We start from the raw sequence: 12,994 nt of genomic DNA, 5'->3' as shown, positions 1-12,994 counted from the left end.
TGCTGTCAAAAAATGAGGGATGAAGTGGACAGACGTATCCGGAAAGTTCACATCACTATCCAAACTTATTGATAGCATGCCATGAGTTTGTGAGGCACTCGTTAAATCCTAGGAAGAATAGTTTGATGAAAGTAAATTATAATTTATCTGTTTGTCTTATACACTCCTGGAAATGGAAAAAAGAACACATTGACACCGGTGTGTCAGACCCACCATACTTGCTCCGGACACTGCGAGAGGGCTGTACAAGCAATGATCACACGCACGGCACAGCGGACACACCAGGAACCGCGGTGTTGGCCGTCGAATGGCGCTAGCTGCGCAGCATTTGTGCACCGCCGCCGTCAGTGTCAGCCAGTTTGCCGTGGCATACGGAGCTCCATCGCAGTCTTTAACACTGGTAGCATGCCGCGACAGCGTGGACGTGAACCGTATGTGCAGTTGACGGACTTTGAGCGAGGGCGTATAGTGGGCATGCGGGAGGCCGGGTGGACGTACCGCCGAATTGCTCAACACGTGGGGCGTGAGGTCTCCACAGTACATCGATGTTGTCGCCAGTGGTCGGCGGAAGGTGCACGTGCCCGTCGACCTGGGACCGGACCGCAGCGACGCACGGATGCACGCCAAGACCGTAGGATCCTACGCAGTGCCGTAGGGGACCGCACCGCCACTTCCCAGCAAATTAGGGACACTGTTGCTCCTGGGGTATCGGCGAGGACCATTCGCAACCGTCTCCATGAAGCTGGGCTACGGTCCCGCACACCGTTAGGCCGTCTTCCGCTCACGCCCCAACATCGTGCAGCCCGCCTCCAGTGGTGTCGCGACAGGCGTGAATGGAGGGACGAATGGAGACGTGTCGTCTTCAGCGATGAGAGTCGCTTCTGCCTTGGTGCCAATGATGGTCGTATGCGTGTTTGGCGCCGTGCAGGTGAGCGCCACAATCAGGACTGCATACGACCGAGGCACACAGGGCCAACACCGGGCATCATGGTGTGGGGAGCGATCTCCTACACTGGCCGTACACCACTGGTGATCGTCGAGGGGACACTGAATAGTGCACGGTACATCCAAACCGTCATCGAACCCATCGTTCTACCATTCCTAGACCGGCAAGGGAACTTGCTGTTCCAACAGGACAATGCACGTCCGCATGTATCCCGTGCCACCCAACGTGCTCTAGAAGGTGTAAGTCAACTACCCTGGCCAGCAAGATCTCCGGATCTGTCCCCCATTGAGCATGTTTGGGACTGGACGAAGCGTCGTCTCACGCGGTCTGCACGTCCAGCACGAACGCTGGTCTAACTGAGGCGCCAGGTGGAAATGGCATGGCAAGCCGTTCCACAGGACTACATCCAGCATCTCTACGATCGTCTCCATAGGAGAATAGCAGCCTGCATTGCTGCGAAAGGTGGATATACACTGTACTAGTGGCGACATTGTGCATGCTCTGTTGCCTGTGTCTATGTGCCTGTGGTTCTGTCAGTGTGATCATGTGATGTATCTGACCCCAGGAATGTGTCAATAAAGTTTCCCCTTCCTGGGACAATGAATTCACGGTGTTCTTATTTCAATTTCCAGGAGTGTATATGTTTAAGTGTATATAATTAAACTTTTGGAGAAATAAGGTTTTGTTTGCGTTCATATTGAATTAGCAGATAACACTCACAGTGTACTGAAATTAATTAAGAAACCTATAAGGCAGGTTGAACGCTGCTTCGCGCACTTTCTATGAGGCGTCCTAATGTCTTTGGGAGAATGGCAGCTTATTCTCTATCGAGGCCGAAACCAAAGAAGGTAGTCGACGTTCTAACTCATCCCAAAGTACGAGGCGTGTTTTTAAGCAACTATCGTACTGAAATTAATAAAAGACGTGCTTATATATGTCAATAATTTTATTTTTACATGAAAGCCTGTACCTTAATCTACTTTTCTGCATAATTTCCGTGAATATTGAGGCACTTATCATAAGGTTGTATCAGTTTTTGAATACCCTCCTCATAGAAGTCTGCCGCCTGACATGTTAACCACTGCATCACCATTCTTTTGACTTCCTCATGGTCTTGAAAGCGCTGACGGCCCAGGTGTTTTTTCAAGTGCAGGAACAGATGGTAGTCACTGGGCGCAAGATGGGGGCTGTACGGAGGATGATGTAGAGTTTCGCATCGAAAAGATATTGTGAGATCTTTGGTCTGATTCGCCACATGCGGACGGGCATTGTCTTGCAGCAAAACGATGCCCTTGCTCGACTTGCCACGTCTTTTGTTCTGAATTGAACGGCGCAGATTCTTCAATGTCTTACAGTAAACTGCTGCATTGATTGTCTCAATACGAGGCAGAAATTCCACAAGCAATACTCCTTTTCTGTCCCAAAAAACTGTGCACATGATTTTCTGGTCAGAAATTGTTTGCTTAAACTTCACTTTTCTGGGTGAATCTGAATGCCCCCATACCATGGACTGTTGCTTTGATTCTGGTGTGATGTAGGGCACCCATGTTTCATCACCCGTAACAATTTGGCTTAAGAGATCATCACCGTCGTTGTGGTACCGCTCAAGGAAAATCAATGCACTGTTTAAACATATGGTTTTGTGCACATCCGTCAACATTTTCGGTACCCAACGTGCGCACAATTTTCGGTAATTCAAGCGCTCGGTCACAATCCCATACAAAACACTACGAGAAACATAAGTCATCTCGCAAGGAGGAAATCGTAAAGCGTCTGTTTTCTCTCACCTTATTGTCCACTTCCTGCACCCAACTTTCATTAACGACCTAAGGACGCCCACTCCGTTGTTCATCAAGCTCATTTGTGCGGCCATCTTTAAATGCTCTCACCCACTTTCTTACCATTCCATCAAATGGTTCAAATGGCTCTGAGCACTATGGGACTTAACTTCTGAGGTCAACAGTCAACTAGGACTTAGAACTACTTAAACCTAACTAACCTAAGGACATCACACACATCCATGCCCGAGGCAGGATTCGAACCTGCGACCGTAGCGGTACGCGGTTCCAGACTGTAGCGCCTAGAACCGCTCGACCACTCTGGCCGGCTTACCATTCCATCACTCATAATGTTTTCTCCGTAAATTGCACAGATCTCACGATGAATATCGATGGCTTTTAGGCCTTTAGCGCTAAGAAATCTTATAACAGCCCGTACTTCACAGTCGGCGGGACTCACGATTATCGGAGGCATCTTAAACACTCAGTACACAAGGTAAAAAAGGAAGAATCAGACTGTAATGGCGTCAGGACGTAGATTAAGGTACAGGCTTTCATGTAAAAATAAAATTATTGAGATATCTTAGCACGTCTTTTTTTAATTTCAAAACGGTACTTACTTAAAGAAACACGCCTCGTAGTTCCTTTGGGTTCAAGTTGGGACTCTATGCAGGTCAGTCCGTTTCAGGAATGTTACTGGCCACAAACCGTTGCTTCACATTTGATGGTTTATGAGTAGGTGCATTGTCGTGCTCGTACAAACACTACCAATGTTCGTCTGCGAACTGTTCAAAAATGGTTCAAATGGCTCTGAGCACTATGGGACTTAACATCTATGGTCATCAGTCCCCTAGAACTTAGAACTAACCTAAGGACAGCACACAACACCCAGCCATCACGAGGCAGAGAAAATCCCTGACACCGCCGGGAATCGAACCCGGGAACCCGGGCGTGGGAAGCGAGAACGCTACCGCACGACAACGAGATGCGGGCTGCGAACTGTTCCCTCACTGTACGCGGTATACAATGCCGTATATTGTATTCATATTCTTTCTTAATTAACGTTTTCCTAAGCACGATAAGGGGACCGCACGAAGAAAAACGCTCCCATATAGTAACACCACCTGTCACTGTTGACGCTACACGTGATGACAGGTAACGTTCTGCGGGCGCTCGCCAAACTCAAACCCTGCCATTGGATAGCTACACCGTATAGTGTGAGTCATCAATGCAAATCACTCGTTCCCTGCCCTGTGGCGTCGCCCGTTACATCACCTCAAGCTTCGCTTGGCACTGGCCGGACAGCTGTATGGCTTATGAAGAGCTGCTCGACCATGGTATCCCCATTGTTTTCGACTGCCTAAGCAGAGCCACTGTGCTAGGTGGACTACTGGTAGCACTTTGAAACTCACAAGTGATTCTCTTGGCTGATTTCAGGCAATATTTTACGACCACCTTCCGCAAAGCTCGATCGTCGCTGTAAGTCTGTACACGAGGTCTGTATGGTCTTGATCTACCAGTGGTTGTTCCTTCGCGTTTCCACTTCACGATCACATCACCAACCGTCGACTTGGGCAGCTTCAGAAGGGCTGAAATCTCCCAGATGGCTCTGTTACTCACGTGACATGCCATGAGTAGTCCACGCTCGGAGTCCCTGAGCTCTCGTGGCCGGCGCATTCAGCTGTTTCTGCTTCACTACTGACGGTGTAAGTAGGCTGTTCAGGTTTTTATGTTGGTAACACCACGTAGCGCTCTATATGAAAATCACTGACTGTGCTGTGTGAATTCTGTGGCTGGATTGCATTGTTGGAATATTTACTACTGTAGTGTTGGGCAGTTGGATGTGAACAGCGCGTAGCGTTGCACAGTTGGAGGTGAGCCGCCAGCAGTGGTAGATGTTGGAAGAGAGATGGCAGAATTTTGAGAGTGGACGATCTGGACGTGTTTCCATCAGAAAGAGTAAATTTGTAATATTATACATCATAAACTGATATATATGTGGTGACTTTTGAACATTATTAAGGAAAATACATTGTTTGTTCTCTATCAAAATCTTTCATTTGATAACTATGCCTATCAGTAGTTAGTGCCTTTCGTAGTTTGAATCTTTTATTTGGCTGGCAGTATTGGCGCTCACTGTATTGCAGTAGTTCGAGTAACGAAGATTTTTGTAAGGTAAGTGATTCATGAAAGTTATAGGTTATTGTTAGTCAGGGCCATTCTTTTGTAGGGATTGTTGAAAGTCAGATTGCGTTGCGCTAAAAATATTGTGTGTCAGTTTAGTGTTGATCAGAATAAGTAAAGAGAGAAATGTCTGAGTACGTTCAGTTCTGCTCAGCTGTTTGAAAATCAAATAACGTAAGAGGTTTATCAGCACAGTAATTCATTCCCTATGTACCGTCCCCTTAGAAAGATTAATGAATTACTGCGCTGATAAACCGCTTACGTTATTTGATTTTCAAACAGCTGAGCAGAACTGAACGTACTCAGACATTTCTCTCTTTACTTATTCTGATCAACACTAAACTGACACACAATATTTTTAGCGCAACGCAATCTGACTTTCAACAATCCCTACAAAAGAATGGCCCTCACTTACAATAACCTATAACTTTCATGAATCACTTACCTCACAAAAATCTTCGTTACTCGAACTACTGCGATACAGCGAGCGCCAATACTGCCAGCTAAATAAAAGATTCTAACTACTGAAGGCACTAATTAACGATAGGCACAGTTATCAAATGAAAGATTTTGGTGGAGAACAAACTGATATATATATATATATATATATATATATATATATATATATATATATATATCAGTTTATGATATGCAGTATTACAAATTTCCTCTTTCTGATGGAAACACATCCAGATCGTCCGCTCTCAAAATTCTGCCATTTCTCTCCCCACATACACCACTGCTGGCGGCTCACCTCCAACTGCGCAACGCTACGCGCTGTTCACATCCAACTGCCCAACACTACAATAGCAAATATTCCAACAATTCTAACCAGCCACAGACTTCACACAGCACAGTCAGTGATTTTCACATAGAGCGCTACGTGGTGTTACCAACATAAAAACCCAAACAGCATGCTTACAGTGGTACAGCACTCCCCGCCTCCTAATATACCTGGCGGGTCTGCCTCTCGTGACATCAAGTGGTCACTTCCGCATTACGTAAGCGTCTACCGATAGTTTAGATGAGACCGTGTATAGTTAGCTGTGAATATACTAGAAGTGCAAACTAACTGCAGAAGTAGCTTTGAAGTATTGTACCGATTGTACTGTGTAATAATGTTGGCATTTTAGCCTTAATAAAATGAAGGTGACTAACAGAAACTTGTTTCTAGGACACTGCTTGTAAGTTAATGCCCTGAATGGTACTGAAATTTATCTGACTCTGAAAGAAAAATCACTTTAACAAATATTATTTAGGTCTTTTCTGACTGGAACCCGGTGTTATCTGAACGCACCGGGCTTAGCATATGATAAATGACAGAAACTGATCTAACTTATCAGGAGGCCCATTTCACAACTCGAGAATTCCTCCAACATTTGCTTGAATGGTGCCCTTTTGGCAAGAGGTAAGCTTCACCACATACGGTTTTGGACGTCCTCTGGCACCGGTGTGAATTAAAGTGTTCCGCGATTCATCAGTGCTTGCGACGTGTACCCATGCTTTAGGCGTCCAAACGTGGTGTTCTTGCGCCCATTCTAATCCTTGTTGTTCGTGACGTGTGGTGGCCAGGGTAGTAAGCAGGTGGCTCTGGACGGTTTTAGTTGTTCAGCACTGAATTACAGAGTGATTCGCTGCCGTGTCTCACTATGACATGAAATCTCTCTCTCTCTCTCTCTCTCTCTCTCTCCCCCTCTGCGTCGCAACACCTCTCTGCTATACAATTAATTATGAGCGTACAAACGGAAGGCAAGTTCGTTTGTTGAAGATGCTGACGAGCAATGTAATTACCTTCACCTTCCTCCTCAATCTTCACAACCGCAAGCATATTAAACAAGTGTTTGTACATATATCTTCGAAATTGATTTTTTTCACTGTACTTTTGAGATTGGCGTTGAGTATTCCTCATCACGGCCCCAGGAACTTTTGCCAATTGTTCAAAACTTCAAAAAATTGTATTTCCTATATTATGCTGTGTCATTAATCTTCCGTTTATTCACTTTTCTACATGAAAATCTCTATAACATCTTATGCTCAAAGAATTTCAGATCATCAATTCAATTAATTTTTTCTATAATCTCTCCTCAGGCTCTACAAAAACATTTTACAGCGAGCTAACGTTCGAACTACTTGTCAGAGGCTCTCACTTAAAACTAAGCAGTACAGAGACAAGCCCACTAATATTGGTATCAAAATGAAGAAGATTTATATAATTCAAGTTTGGAATAGGAATCAAAGCCCAGGCAGATGAAATAAAAGCTTTGAGGTTTGCCAATGGCACATAATTCTGTCAGAGAGAGCAAAGGACTTGGAAGAGCAGTTGAACGGAAAGGAAAGGTCTTGAAAGAAGGGTATAAGACGAACATCAACAAAAACAAAAGTTGGGTAACTGAATGAGACGAAGTACAGTAGGTGATGTGGAGGGAATTAGATTAGGAAACGAGACACTAATAGTAGTAGATTAGTTTTGCTATTAGTGCACTAAAATAACTGATAATGGCAGAAGTAGAGAGGACATGAAATGTAGGCTGGCAATGGCAGGAAAAGCTTTTCTGAAGAAGAGAAATCCGTTAACTTAGAATATAGATTTAAGTGCTAGGAAATTTTTTCTGAATGTATTAGTAAGGAGTGTAGCCATGTATGGAAGAGAAACGTAGAGACGATGAACAGTTTAGACAAGAAAAGAATAGAAGGTTTTGAAATGTGTTTCAACAGAAGAATGTGAAAATTAGATGGTTATTTCATCATGTAACTAATCAAGAGATATTGAACAGAATAGAGGAACAAAGAAATTTGTCACACAATCTGCTTTGTAGAAGGGTTTGATTGATAGGACACATTCCGAGGCATCAAGGAATCACCAGTTAACTACTGGAGGGAAGTGGGGGAGGGGGGAGGGACTGTAAAGTGAGGCCAAGAGATGAAACCAGTAAGCAGATTTAGAAAGATGTAGGTTGCAGTAGTTATTAAGAGATGAAGATGCTTGCAACGGGATAGAGTAGCGGGGAGAGCTGCGTCAATTCAGTCTTCAAACGGAAGACTGCAACAACATTCATCGGTTTCTGTAAACTAAGCTTGAATTGCAACTCAGTGTTTAAATGTTGTATGTGTCACAGTTTTACTGTTTGTAAACCTTCCGTGAATGTCGTCAGAAGGTCGATACTTCTCAGTAACCGACGCGATCCACTGTATCTCGGTATGTTCTAGCAATCTGCCCGATCCACTCACAGGGAGACCACACGTCAGTCGGACTGTTGTAAATTTTTATATTTATTGTATGTGAAGTCCAGTACTCAAGTATTAACCTTCAAAATAGTTCGGTGTAGCTCTCAAAAACTCTCGAGTAAATCGACTTTGTTTTCCAGTGGACTTTCAAATGCTAAAGCATGGTCGATTTTTCTCGGCAGGTCGTGTGGCTGTGTGGTAGAATGCTCGCGTGCTCCGGAGGGGTACTAGACTCGATTCTGGTTGATACAAATTTTTAAAGTCATGTGCGTGTTCTACTAGCAATTCCCTAAGTTTAAAATACATAACGATGGGGAAACTCTGTAGCGCTCGAGACTGGTAATCGCTTGTCTCAATCTCGTTTTCGTCGTAATTTTTTCCGGCTTTTCTCTTCATTCGAATGCCTACGTCATTTACATATAAAATTCATCAAATATTTGCTAATTAGCGGATACCTAATCGCTATATTTTATGAAAAATGCACCTCTTATTTCTAATTGCACAAAGCAAAGAAATCCAGTTTTCATTGTAAACGTTAATTTTTAATTACTAAAATTTTGTAAAAGATTGTATGAGATTAAAAAATTAAAAATTAGATTGTTTATCACGCTTATGTATTTTACACTTCAAGGCAATGTTCATGGCACATACACCTTTGTTTAAAATATTGTCCGGTCGTGAGTTGCCCACTACCTGGGAAGAATGAAGGAGGATAAAGGAAGTAAAGAATACAGATCGTAATATTACTTTCGCCTCCTCAGGGGCCAATCACTTAATTTTCTTGACAAGTCCGCTCCAAAAAGAGTATTACTCATAAAGAATTCTGATACTGACCATTGTAGTTTACCTCAGACTCATAGAGGAAGAATTCACTGAACTAGAAACGTGGACTGTCGTAATTGTGAAAAGTACTATATATGCATAAAGCGATCCGTCAATCACGTTATGCTATACGGTTAATTAAATGTCGGACTTAGTTTCTGAGAGATTGTAGGTTCATGTACAAATAAAAGAGGATGATCTGATAAATTAGCATTTCATATTACGCCACTGACAGACATGTCCCATGTTGAAATTTTGCGTCTCATTTCACGCGATAGCTCTAAATGAAAACCTGATTTACATAGCGTTCATATGCAAGGATATAGTCTGGGTTCGAAATAAATTGACCAAATAAACGTTCAGTGAATTCAGTATATTATTAGTTAATGAGAGACTAATCTATTGACGCTTACACAATGGTAGCTGAAACAAGAAAAATAGCACGAAACAGCAGTGCTTGTTCCCGTTGCTCGCAGAAGAAAGTGAGGGCTGCGCCCTCTTTTATTTAGAAGCGATCTTATCACAGTATTTTAAATATCACTAGCAGGCTCTTTGGCCTTCTTTCTTATGACATACATTTCAATTCTTATATATAGAGGACAGATAAAGAAAGCTAGATACGGGGGTCGTACAGGGACTAGGAACTGAATCCGTGCTACACATTTGGTAGGCTAGCACTGTATCGGACAGAAACACGGATCAGTCGAGTGAAACTGACTTCTCTTTGGTGTACTGAATACGGTGGGACTACTTCGAAGTCGATTTTCTAGAGAATAGTTTTAGAGTTGCATCGAACTGTTCTTGGTGATTGATATTTGAGTGCTAGACTTCATGTACGATAAAAATAAAAAATACAAAAATCCATTTGTCAGGTGGTCCACTTGTCACTTCTGCTATAAAATCCGCTATGGTATATTCAAAGGAACCATGTAAGAGTTCGCTCAATTGGTCAAGGGAAATCACATGAAACCTAACCCGCGAAAATCCTTCCGAATTTGGATCTGGTGTCTTTGCTAATGCTCCACCGCTCCTTCTACACTCCTGGAAATGGAGAAAAGAACACATTGACACCGGTGTGTCAGACCCACCATACTTGCTCCGGACACTGCGAGAGGGCTGTACAAGCAATGATCACACGGACGGCACAGCTGACACACCAGGAACCGCGGTGTTGGCCGTCGAATGGCGCTAGCTGCGCAGCATTTGTGCACCGCCGCCGTCAGTGTCAGCCAGTTTGCCGTGGCATACGGAGCTCCATCGCAGTATTTAACACTGGTAGCACGCCGCGACAGCGTGGGCGTGAACCGTATGTGCAGTTGACGGACTTTGAGCGAGGGCGTATAGTGGGCATGCGGGAGGCCGGGTGGACGTACCGCCGAATTGCTCAACACGTGGGGCGTGAGGTCTCCACAGTACATCGATGTTGTCGCCAGTGGTCGGCGGAAGGTGCACGTGCCCGTCGACCTGGGACCGGACCGCAGCGACGCACGGATGCACGCCAAGACCGTAGGATCCTACGCAGTGCCGTATGGGACCGCACCGCCACTTCCCAGCAAATTAGGGACACTGTTGCTCCTGGGGTATCGGCGAGGACCATTCGCAACCGTCTCCATGAAGCTGGGCTACGGTCCCGCACACCGTTAGGCCGTCTTCCGCTCACGCCCCAACATCGTGCAGCCCGCCTCCAGTGGTGTCGCGACAGGCGCGAATGGAGGGACGAATGGAGACGTGTCGTCTTCAGCGATGAGAGTCGCTTCTGCCTTGGTGCCAATGATGGTCGTATGCGTGTTTGGCGCCGTGCAGGTGAGCGCCACAATCAGGACTGCATACGACCGAGGCACACAGGGCCAACACCCAGGCATCATGGTGTGGGGAGCGATCTCCTACACTGGCCGTACACCACTGGTGATCGTCGAGGGGACACTGAATAGTGCACGGTACATCCAAACCGTCATCGAACCCATCGTTCTACCATTCCTAGACCGGCAAGGGAACTTGCTGTTCCAACAGGACAATGCACGTCTTCATGTATCCCGTGCCACCCAACGTGCTCTAGAAGGTGTAAACCAACTACCCTGGCCAGCAAGATCTCCGGATCTGTCCCCCATTGAGCATGTTTGGGACTGGATGAAGCGTCGTCTCACGCGGTCTGCACGTCCAGCACGAACGCTGGTTCAACTGAGGCGCCAGGTGGAAATGGCATGGCAAGCCGTTCCACAGGACTACATCAAGCATCTCTACGATCGTCTCCATGGGAGAATAGCAGCCTGCATTGCTGCGAAAGGTGGATATACACTGTACTAGTGCCGACATTGTGCATGCTCTGTTGCCTGTGTCTATGTGCCTGTGGTTCTGTCAGTGTGATCATGTGATGTATCTGACCCCAGAAATGTGTCAATAAAGTTTCCCCTTCCTGGGACAATGAATTCACGGTGTTCTTATTTCAATTTCCAGGAGTGTATTTTCCATGTTGTACCACCATGTCGTGGTAATAAGAGTACCCATCTTCACGCGGATATTCAAGTCTGAATTATACTTACTAAGCTGAGCAGTATAGTTATCACAATAAAGTTTGTCCTTTTCTCAAGTTGAAACAATTCCCTGTTTTCCTAGCCACCGTGGAAACATACACTACTGGCCATTAAAATTGCTACACCAAGAAGAAATGCAGATGATAAACGCATATTCATTGAAAAAATATATTGTACTAGAAATGTCAAGTGATTACATTTTCACGCAATTTGGGTGCACAGATCCCGAGAAATCAGTACCCAGAACAACCACCTCTGGACGTAATAACGGCTTTGATACTCCTGGGCATTGAGTCAAACAGAGCTTGGATGGCGTGTACAGGTACAGCCGCCTATGCAGCTTCAACACGATATCACAGTTCATAAGAGTAGTGACTGGCGTAGTGTGACGAGCCAGTTGCTCGGCCACCATTGACCAGACGTTTTCAATTGGTGGGAGATCTGGAGAATGTGCTGGCCAGGGCAGCAGTCGAACAAATTCTTGTATCCAGAAAGGCCCGTAAACGACCTGCAACATGCGGTAGTGCATTATCCTGCTGAAATGTAGGGTTTCGCAGGGATCGAATGAAGGGCAGAGCCACGGGTCTAACACATCTGAAATGTAACGTCCACTGTTCAAAGTGCCGTCAATGCGAACAAGAGGTGACCGAGACATGTAACCAATGGCACCCCATACCATCACGCCGGGTGATACGCCAGTATGGCGATGACGAATACGCCCTTCCAATGTGCGTTCACTGCGATGTCGCCAAACACGGATGCGACCATCATGATGCTGTAAACGGAACCTGGATTCATCCGAAAAAATGACGTTTTGCCATTCGTGCACCCAGGTTCATCGCTGAGTACGCCACCGCAGGCGCTCCTGTCTGTGATGCAGCGTCAAGGGTAACCGCAGCCATGGTCTCCGAGGTGATAGTCCATGCTGCTGCAAACGTCGTCGAACTGTTCGTGGAGATGGTTGTTGTCTTGCAAACGTCCCCATCTGTTGACTCAGGGATAGAGACGTGGCTGCACGATCCGTTACAGCCATGCGGATAAGATGCCTGTCATCTCGACTGCTAATGATACGAGGCCGTTGGGATCCAGCACGGCGTTCCGTATTACCCTCCCGAACCCACCGATTCCATATTCTGCTAACAGTCATTGTATCTCGACCAAAGTGAGCAGCAATGTCGCGATAGGCTACAATCCGACCTTTATGAAAGTCGGAAACGTGATGATACGTATTTCTCCTCCTTACACGAGACATCACGACAACATTTCACCAGGCAACGCCGGTCAACTGCTGTTTGTGTGTGAGAAATCGGTTGGAAACGTTCCTCATGTCAGCACGTTGTAGGTGTCGCCACCGGCGCCAGCCTTGTGTGAATGCTCTGAAAAGCTAATCATTTGCATATCACAGCATCTTCTTCCCGTCGGTTAAATTTCGCGTCTGTAGCACGTCAAATTCGTGGTGTAGCAATTTTAATGGCCAGTAGTGTATATACTACTGCCTACAAAAGGAA

Source organism: Schistocerca serialis, chromosome 6 (genome assembly GCF_023864345.2).
Source record: "Schistocerca serialis cubense isolate TAMUIC-IGC-003099 chromosome 6, iqSchSeri2.2, whole genome shotgun sequence".
Classification (NCBI taxonomy): domain Eukaryota; kingdom Metazoa; phylum Arthropoda; class Insecta; order Orthoptera; family Acrididae; genus Schistocerca; species Schistocerca serialis.
Note: the sequence above shows the minus strand (reverse complement) of the source record.